Here is a 10,441-nt window from a genome sequence, read left to right as displayed (position 1 = left end):
TACTCACATATTCGTGCTCACATTCACTCCCACATACATGTATATTGCTTTTTTCTTGTTGCATATTGTTTTCTTTACTTTTGCACCTTTGTGGTCCAGCTACCCAATTTCGCTGTGCAAGAAACTGCACAATGACAATAAAAGCTCTAAAGTCAAAGCCTAAAGTCAAAAGTTTATTTTGTGAACCAGAAAGAGTAATAAGACTAATGTTAAAACTGGAATTGGCTGGGCCGCGATATGAATTCTGGGATAGGTTGGGCCACAAAGGATACACCCGACCCATTGTTCAAATCTGGGGAAAAGCAGGATGCATTTGTCGGCAGCATTTGGCGGAGTCTATAAATTTGGACAGCCTTCATCGTGTCGCTGTGACATAATTGGACTACAAATGTGCAGCTGTCTATTGTAATTTGAGTCTACTAAAATTAAAATAAAAGTGTTCTAACATCTCACCTGTTTTTTTAATTAAAGCATACATGTATACTATTTTTATTGATAGAGAGATTAAGCTTGTGTTTCAGTCATTTAGTGACTGTGCTTAACTGTATGAAGCTTATTAGACATTATAAAACAGATGATATGTAATTTTGCCAAAGTGCTTAAGATACTTAGATCTTAAGTATCTTAAGCACCCCCCCCCCTTCATCACTGAAATGTCAAAAAATAGCCAACAATGTCACCTCTTGTACTGTTGGCAAATATCCTGGGAGTCCAAAAATATTCAACTTCATTTTGTTATTTATGAGAAAGAAAAGCATAAAATCCAATTTGAGCAGCTGGCAAGTAGAATACTTTACATCGTGGAAGAAATCTTGGATGATGTGGTTTATCTGTAACATCCCTGAACATAAAAATCACCTTGAGCTTTGATCAAATGTAACTATAACGCTTTGCTCTCAGGCAAAGTCTTTCTATGTAGCACTGGTCAAAAACTACTTTCATTTGTTCCATGTGGGAATTTTCTTGCAAGTATTCCAGTACAACCTTCTCCTCTGCAACCTTTTCTAGCTCCTTGTGAGGGATGCCAAGTGTTATAAGATGGTGTATGCCATGGCCTCCCAGCTGGGCATGCCTGGAATCGTCCAACCTAACCAGATACGTGAATCACCTCATCTGGCTCCTTTCAACATGACTCTACTTTGATCTCGTTCTGTTGTTTGAGCTCCTCCTCTGTAAGGCTGAACCGAGCCATCCTATAGAGGAAACTGATTGATGAGGAAACTTGTTACCCAGATCTTATGACCACATGAGGTTAGGAGGTAGATGGTCAAGTACAACACTGACACTGCAAACCAAACCACATCCTCTGCAAAAAGCAGGGATACTAATCTCAGGATCAAAGACAGGCATCAACCCAGGGAAAGCCCAGTGGCCTCCTCTTTGTCTTCTTTAAACGTGAAGAGAGAAAACAGTCTTGATAAAAGTCAAAAACTGTGAGTGAGGTCAGTGATATTCACTGAAGCAACAAATCTCACTCCATATAAATTAATTCATATCAAAGGGACAGATTTTTCTTTCACATTCACCACAATTTTTTTTACATTTCAGCTGCTTCATTATAAAACCTTTTCCTTCTCTGCTGGCCTTTAAAAATACTTTTCACATCCAGTAATTTAGAGCTTCCCTCAACTCGGGCTGCCGGATGTGGGAACATTTTTCTGCTCCCACGAATGACTTTCCTCTCAATTGTCAACTTTTCAGGAGCCGAGATGAACATCTTCACGCACCGACCGACACAAAGCAGTTTAAAGCTCGCTCGCTGACTTTCATATCAGAAACAAAAATTACAACAAAAGATTTCCAGAGTGTGACAATGACAGAGGTGTTTCATCAACCTCCCAAAACTTGAAGTGAATAAAAATCTCCCAGAAAAAGCAGGAAGACAGTGAGAGTACGTCCTTACTTCATTACACCAGCAGTCACTAAAGGTTTGTGTCCATCAGAGGCGGAGCCAGACATTTGAAACACCCGGAGCTTAGCCCTAAAGGGTGGTATGCATGTGGGATTTTTTTTTTTTTTTTTTGGGGGGGGGGGGGTTAGAAATGACTGAAAGATTAATTGCCTCTGTTTTGACTTTTGTTCAAAAAGAATGGCTTCATATAGGGAAAAATATATACCACATGTGCAGAGCACCTTAAGCTAGTTTTTTAATTAAGCAGCAAGGCAGAACAAGGTCAGGGCTGTATCAAGACACACGGACTAAACCCCAATTCAACCAGACCCAGAACTGATCCGGAATTAAAACAGGACACAACAGTTCAAAATCAGGACTACTGAGGACTTAACCAAGACAGAACCAGAATCAGAACTAAATGATAGTAGCACTAAAAATCATCATAGACCTGCACTACACTTATTTTTTAATTCTACCAAAGTCCACTATTTAGATTGAGAAAAGTTTATATAATTATTTAGCCTTGTTGTGTAAACAAGCCTGCATAACTTAATAAATGTAGAATTTGAAAAATAACAAACCTAAAAAGAAACACGAGATACATGAGGACCTATGATACAGTGATACTTTTGGTAAACAACCATTTGACTAACATGTGTGTCTCACCTGCTCTCTCTCCCTCTCTGTTCCTCTCTCTCCCTCTTTGTGCTGACAATCATCAAACATACAGTTGAAACCAGATATTTACAAACTCTTCAGATCAAAACACTTTTTTAATTGTAACATCAAATCAGACTAAATGTTTATTTTTTTTAGATTGATAAATATAAAAAAAAAATATTTGTTAGTAAAGAGAGAAACTATCTGTATTTCTTAATTGCAAATGGCACCAAATTGTATTCAAAACTGAGCCACACTCATGGAGCTCCACAGTTCTTTTCCTGGTGTTTTGTTGACATCTCTGGATTTTCCCATTTCAAAGAAACAGGCTCTGTGTTTTTCCTTATATGCATCCACAGCTGTGCCACCAATTTACTCACATGGACTCTACGAACCTATCAGAAGCTTCTTCAGCTCAGAATGGAATCGTCTGGAGTTTTCTTATTAATTAACAATAAACTGAGTGTATATGTGCTCCTACATTTGATGAAAGTGATAATAAATAGACAGCTCTCTCTCTTTATTCTGACATTTAACTAATTCAAAAGATATTTCAATATTTATTTATCCAAAACAAGTTTACTCTAAATTGATGTTGTACAGTAAAAAAATGTTCTTGTGTTTTCCATAAAGTGTAAATATCTGGTTTAAACTGTGAATATACTGCTTTGTATTGAAGTTCCTCTTGTTTTGCATAGAAATATACTGAACAACATACAAAGCATAATATATAAAATACTACCAGAGTTTTTTCTTTGAAAGAAGCCCCTTATGTCCATTCTTGTATATCACTGCATTACTGAAACCGATTTATTTAGCCGTGGAGGGTAACAACTGAAAATATGAAATAAACACACAAGCTGAGACTCTCTAAAGAAACAGCATTGTTGTTGTTCGGCTTTTCATTTCGCCATTTGTTGATTCACTTGAAGAGCGAGTAACATAATATGGGTCAAGTGATCAGTTTGATATCAATCTTTCTTGATAGACCATCATATTTACATTATTTGTACAGTATGAATGATTTGCTTTGGTACCTGGTCAAACTTCAGTTCTCCTCTGTCTGCCTAGCTCCGTTTCTCCAACAGCGCACTCGCAGGCAGCAGCTGCCCCGCCCGCTTAGTGCCTGAGCTCAGATCATACCAATATTAAGGGGGATTTACGCACAGTCGTAAATCTAACTATGAAAAAATTACACTGCTTCTGAAAAAACAACCCGGGCTTATTTAGAACTACAAATTAAATGTCTTTTAGCAATTATTGTTTTTTATTGTCACAATTCCAACCCTGTTCCTTTAAAAGTGACCTGAAATTGGCACTCTGGTGTAGTTACTTTGTGTGTGTGGGTGTGTGTTTATAAGTAGTTTTAAACCTTGTGATCCACAAAACAGCATAACAGTAAATGAAGAACTGATTGCCTTACAGTCAGTGCAGGAACAGCGGCTTCGCTCATGCGCGACTCATTTGCGGTTTGGACACATAGGTGTGAACGTCTCCTGCCCTGATAGCAGCTGGGGGAGGATTATCCTCCGCCTGTGAGCACTTTGGCACAGGTGAAGTGCCCATGGCAGCACCGCTGCTTGTTGAGAGTAAGAGCGATACGCTTTTTCACTTCAAAAAGTCGTCATAAATAAGTCTCCAATAATACCAGAAAAAGTCGCTAAGGGGGTCTGAAAACTCGCTAAATATAGCGACAAAGTCGCTAAGTTGGCAACACTGGCTGTTTCGTTCGCAACCGACACGTCACTATTTTCCGCACTTTAAATCTTTTAATTTTCTCAAAAATTGAAAGTCCGCCTTATAATGCGGTGCGCCTTATGTATGAATTCTGGTTGTGTTTACTGACCTCGAACTGATTTTATATGGTACACAGCGCTCAAAAATCGGTCAAAAATGTTTTAGTACAACTTTGGCAAGCTACGAAGCCGCACCGCTTGATGGATTGTCGGAGCATTATGGCAACCGTAGTCAGGAGCCTCGCGGACTCGGAGTACTCTGGGTCCAAAACTTCATCCGCTTCAGGTCCCAAAGTCAAACAAACACTGCGGCATCACTTTAAGTTAAAAACTGTCTAAATTCTTTCACCTTTAAAAAAAATGGTCAGCATTGCTGCTTTATCATATGTAACAATTACGTTTAAAAATCCAGGCATCCATGAAAACAGAAATTATTAAATTCAATAGAGTTAGAAGTTAGCAGGAAGTTAGCTCGCTAGTTTCCAACTAAACATGATATACCAAGTTCTGACTGAGAGAGTTCTGAAAAAATTAAAACGTACTGTTCTGCAATCACTTCCAACATAAATGAAGGCAGAAAACTAAACAACAGTGACATTTGTAGGGTTATTGAAGTTGGTCTTGCAGGTATGATGTGCTACGTGATCTCTAGCGACACAGATATGTTAGCATAACATAAACACATTGAAGTTGGAGGATGAACGCTAACTTTTTTCCCACTCGATAAAGTTTAACGTGAGGGTTCCCCAATAGTTATAGGCAAATGCAATCGCATGGAATTATAGAAGTATGGAAGTGGAGGAAGCATGAACTAACTGAACTCAAAATGCATAAAGAATATAACCAGCAAAAATAATAAAACAAAAATTCTGTAATAATACATGAGAAAATAATAAATAGAACTAGAAAGATCAAAACTCAAAAACACTGGTTTAAACACCCAGGACCAGGAATACCAGCCAGTAGGGAAACGGCAGAGAAAGAATTGGTGCTTAGGTGTAACAGAGCAAGGGGATGTTTCATAGAAAGAAAGCCTAAAAACCAAAACAAACAGACAAAATAAAAAGTACAAACTTTACAAACCTGAGTCATGCAGCTAAGTGGAAAATACTGAAGCAGATGCGATATATTACTCGCCTCTGCCAGTGTGCCCCAGGGTGGCTGTGGCTACAATGTAGCTTGCCATCACCAGTGTGTGAATGTGTGAGTGAATGGGTGGATGACTGGATATGTAAAGCGCTTTGGGGTCCTTAGGGACTAGTAAAGCGCTATATAAATACAGGCCATTTACCATTAGTTTTAGTTTCCTGGTGGATTTATTGAACTTTATAAAGAGACAGATGGCATTACTGAGATACATAATCTTCTTATATTATTACCAATATTGATTGCAATTGATGACCGAAAGGAAGACTGTAATAAAAATATTTTATTATCAGAGAGCAACAGGAAAATCAGAGACTTCACTAAAGTACGAGAACGTACACTCAGTACTTTAACTATGTGGGAGCACTTGTGCTTACAGGTGTAGCCAGCCCTAAAAAGGCTGATTTGTGAGCCAGAAAAACCCTGCTGAGATGCATTCGCTTTCTATTATCAGTCCCTTACTATCTTAATATAGTCTATGAAACATGAAAAGTTGTCATGCAAACTTCCTGCAGTCTGAGTAGACATTTTTATTTGGTTTAATATTCAGCTCAGTTCAATTTGATGTAAATAGCACCAAATCACAACAGCAGTCCTACAGACCCTGCAGTAATACAATACATCTCTCCATCTCTGCAGAACTCTCATATTTCATAGGCTACAGTTGTTTCAGAAGGGCGATCGTGGCTCAAGAGTTGGCAGTTCGTCTTATAATCGGAAGGTTGCCAGTTCGAGCCCCAGCTTGGACAGTTTCGGTCGTTGTGTCCTTGGGCAAAACACTTCACCTACCGCCTACTGGTGTTGGCCAGAGGAGCCGATGGCGCGATATGGCAGCCTCACTTCTGTCAGTCTGCCCCAGGGCAGCTGTGGCCACAACTGTAGCTTGCGTCCACCAGTGTGTGAATGTGAGAGTGAATGAATAGTGGAATTGTACAGCGCTTTGAGGTTCTCGAAAAGCGCTATATTAACGCAACCCATTATTATTATTCAGACCCCATCAGGTTCTGCACTGTTCCTAAGCATGTACTTTTAATATTACATGAAAAATGGCATTTTCCCCCATGCATCCCAAGTTTAATAACCCACAGAGGTGTTTTTATAGACCCTGTGCTGTTTGGTGAGATTCGTCCCGTTTGCTTTGTTTATCGCTGAACCTGACTGCAGACTCGCTGTGGCACACTCAAGGGGCTGGAGACACTCTGTGTATCAAAGGGTTCACATTTTGGACTGCATTAAAGCAAAAACACTCTCTGCAGACCTCCACAATAAAACTGTGGTGAGTCATAGATCAGGTTAAGGGTCTGAAACCATTTCTAAGGCTCAGAGCGTTCCCAGCAGCACAGTGACCTTAATAACAGTGAGATGGAAGAAGTTTAAAACTCTCAACCATGAGAGGTGACTGAGAAGCCAAATGGATAGAGCTCCAGAGCCTATACCAGCTTTCTAAAAACACATTTCACTTTGTCTTTATTGGTTACTGAATTTAGATTAGTGAGTAAAAATATCTGTTTTAGTCATTTTAAAGCTGTTCTTTGAAGTCGTCCTTTCTCACATATAGCAGTGTCAGATATGCTGTCATTACCGGAAATACTCTGTGTTGTTCAAACAGCAAAATAAAAGAGGAAAACAGAGACATGAAGACAGACAGGTATACAAACACAGTCAGGTGAACACCAGAGGTCCTGGCAGAGAGTAAAGGCTCAAAGGAAGAAAAACCCAAAATAACAGAAATAACCTAAAAACCATAACTTTATTTATAAGTTGTAAAATATTTGACACTTACACACACACACACACACACACACTGATTTCTGAACTATCTGCCGAGTAAACAGTCCTCACTCTCCGTATTTACCCTCTGCACAGCGAGTTTTCATCAGACTGCTGATCTGTCGGGTTAATGCAGTCTGTGTTTCTGGCCCACGCCAAGTGTGCAGATAAGACCCAGAGGGCAATTTATTGTCAAGTTAATCACTTTAAACGGTAAATATGCAGCGTATAAATGGCAAATTATGTGCTAATGATGGAGCGCGCCAACTCAATTACATCTTAATTGGGTTGATGCAACAACTCTCAGCATTTTCCAGTATTAGGTATTCATCAACAACTTAGTGCAGCCGCCAAGTGATATTTACTGTGCATCTCTCAGTTTGGATCAGATGTCAAGTGTTCATATGGAAGCTGTCGAGATGAATGCTTGGTGGTTATTATGCACATTTTTCATACCAACCAGATTTGATTCCACAATTTGCTTTTTTTTTTTTTTTGGTGGGGGGGGGGGTATATTGAATCAATAATTTTTCTTGGGCGAAGTAAATTTAAAACGTTTGTAGATGACATCACCTATGACATCAGTATTGGTGTGTTAGCCTCTACCAGTTTGTTTTTTCTGGAGCCTGAAGTTGCTTTTTATGGATTGTTTACCGTTCAAGTGCACTGCACAGACATGGCTAATTAATGCTCAGTAATGGATTAATTGAATCAAGACTAAAGCACTAAGTTGTTGGACAGTGGGTTCTTCACTGCATTTTATGAGCCAGAAAATGTAAGAAACAGTGAAAAGGTCCAGTTTACTCACCTGAAACGGGGCAGCAGCAGCCTAACCAAAGAAGCTTCTCCCTGGGAACCTCCTCCAACTTGTCTTGGGGAACACCAAGGCCTCTCCAGGCCAGCCGAGAGATACAATCTCTCCAGCATGTCCTGGGTCTGCCTCAGAGCCTCCTTCCGGTGGGACATGCCTGGAACACCTCACCAAGGAGGCACCCAGGAGGCATCCTTGTCAGATGCCCGAACCACCTCAGCTGGCTCTCTAAGGGAGAGGCCAGCCACCCTTCAGAGGAAGCTCATTTCCGCCACTTGTATCCACAATCCTGTTCTTTCAGTCACTACCGACAGCTCGTGACCATAGGTGAGGGTAGCAACGTAGATCGATCAGTGAATCGAGAGCTTCACTTTTACGCTCACCTCTCTCTCTCAATCTGTCTGCTGATCTCTCACTCCCTCTCACTTCACTTCTGAACAACACCCAGAGATACTTAAACTCCTCCACTTGGGGCAGTAACTCGTCCCTGACCCAGAGTGGGCACTCCAGCTTTTTCCAGCTGAGGATCACCTCAGATTTGGAGGTGCTGAACCCCACCCCTTCACACTCTCCTCCAAACTGTTTCAACAACACGGAGTCCAGAACCCACCGGGAACAAGTCCAGCTTATTACCAGCTATAACTGTCACGGTCCGGGGCAGCGGCCGTGTGAAGAGTGGAAAGGAGGACTCAAATGCAGCACTTACTCAGATGTGAAGGCGATTTATTGACAATATCAAACATAAAGTGGAGATGGCAAAACAGAACTAAGGATGAACTAAACTGGGTGAAACTACACAAAGGAGTGGCAAACCTGAACATGAAGGGAGAACAGCAGGGAGAGCACGCAGGGGATTTCACAGGGTATGAACACAGACGACGCGACGAGGAGCAGAGGAAAACACTCACTATAAGTACACAAAGAGACACTGGGAAATCACACACAGGTGGGGGGAACAGCTGGACCTGATTAACCTGACGAGACAGGGGAACACTAACACCAGGGACCAATAGAGGGAGCACAAACCCAGAACCCAGTGTCTAAAATCCCAAACACGAACCATCCCAAAACAGCCATGAATAATAATGAAAGTAATAACAATAAAGAACATAAACACAAAGTCACTGAGTCATGGTCGCAGGACCATGACAATAACTCCCATACACCCTAAAGTATCCTTGAGAGGGTAAAGAGCTGGACCAGTGTCCTGCAACTGGGACGAAAACCATATTGTTCCTCCTGTCTCTGAGGTTCGACAAAGGGACTGACTCTCCTTTCCAGCACACTTGCATAGACTTAATTCATGTTTTACATAAATTTTAGATGCTTTACACTTCAGACTGGTTGTAAAAGTTCTCCAGCAGCTTGCAGGGAGACATGAACCAGTAATAAATAATGAACCCCCAAGGAAATCATTCTTTTCAAAGCCACTACACTACACTGTCATTTTTAACTTTGAGATGCACATATCCAATAATTTACACATATTTGAATTTTGGTGCTGCTTTAGGTTTTTGTCTTTCTATGTTTGCAAATGTTTCCAAACAAAACACTCCAAAAAAGCCTCTCGTTCATGCTCGCTCTCAGTCTCCCGCCTGGTGTTAAACCTGTTGAAATGCCTTTTTTGCACTTACAGTAACATAATGTGTTGTTGTCACATCAATTTATGTTATTTTCCATCTCCTATTGCTTTCTGCTCCACTTCATGTGTGAGGATACATTTAAAGGATTCCCACTCTCTTCCTCACAGTGAGGAATACAGCTGGTCTCAGATCAGTGCTTACTATCAGCAGGTAACCTGTTATATTGGAGCTGGAATAAGTTAGATTCTTGGATCTTTGCTCTAAATTCCACTTGACCTGCTCAGATGTTCAAATCTTAGCAGCTTTAATGTAAATGACACACATTTGTGTGGTGTCTGCTAAAGAGCCAGTCTCAGCGGAGGAAACATGAGCCACTGCTGTAACAGATGAGCTCACTGAAGTCCTCTTCACTTCTTGTAAAAACTCAGAGGTGTTGTAGCAGCAGGCTTCGCTAACACGAGTTTAACTCCTGGGAAAAAGTAACAATGCTGATTCTCCTTCCCCTCCAAGAGAGACAGGAGTCATCAAACAGCTTAATCTTCTGCATCTCATGAAGGTTGTTTTAATTGGGTTTGTTGGCGATACAAAGTTCAGTGACTCACAAAGTGCAGTGACAGCAGGACTCAATGCACGATGCTTCAAACTGTATACAAATGAGTCTGTCCTTCCGGCTGTCTGTCAGAGCTGTGTTTGATCAGGCTTTATGAAATTATGCAACATCACAGGATGTGAGCTGGATAGCAGACAGTATGCAAGCGAAATCCAGTAATTAGAGAAAGAGAGAGAGAGACGCTGTTTCCTGAATCTTTTGTTCTTCTCTTTGTGTGTGACTCTCAGAGAT

Source organism: Rhamphochromis sp. 'chilingali', assembly GCF_963969265.1.
Source record: "Rhamphochromis sp. 'chilingali' genome assembly, chromosome: 5".
NCBI lineage: Eukaryota > Metazoa > Chordata > Actinopteri > Cichliformes > Cichlidae > Rhamphochromis > Rhamphochromis sp. 'chilingali'.
The sequence above is the reverse complement of the archived record's forward strand: the minus strand, read 5'-3'. Positions refer to the sequence as shown.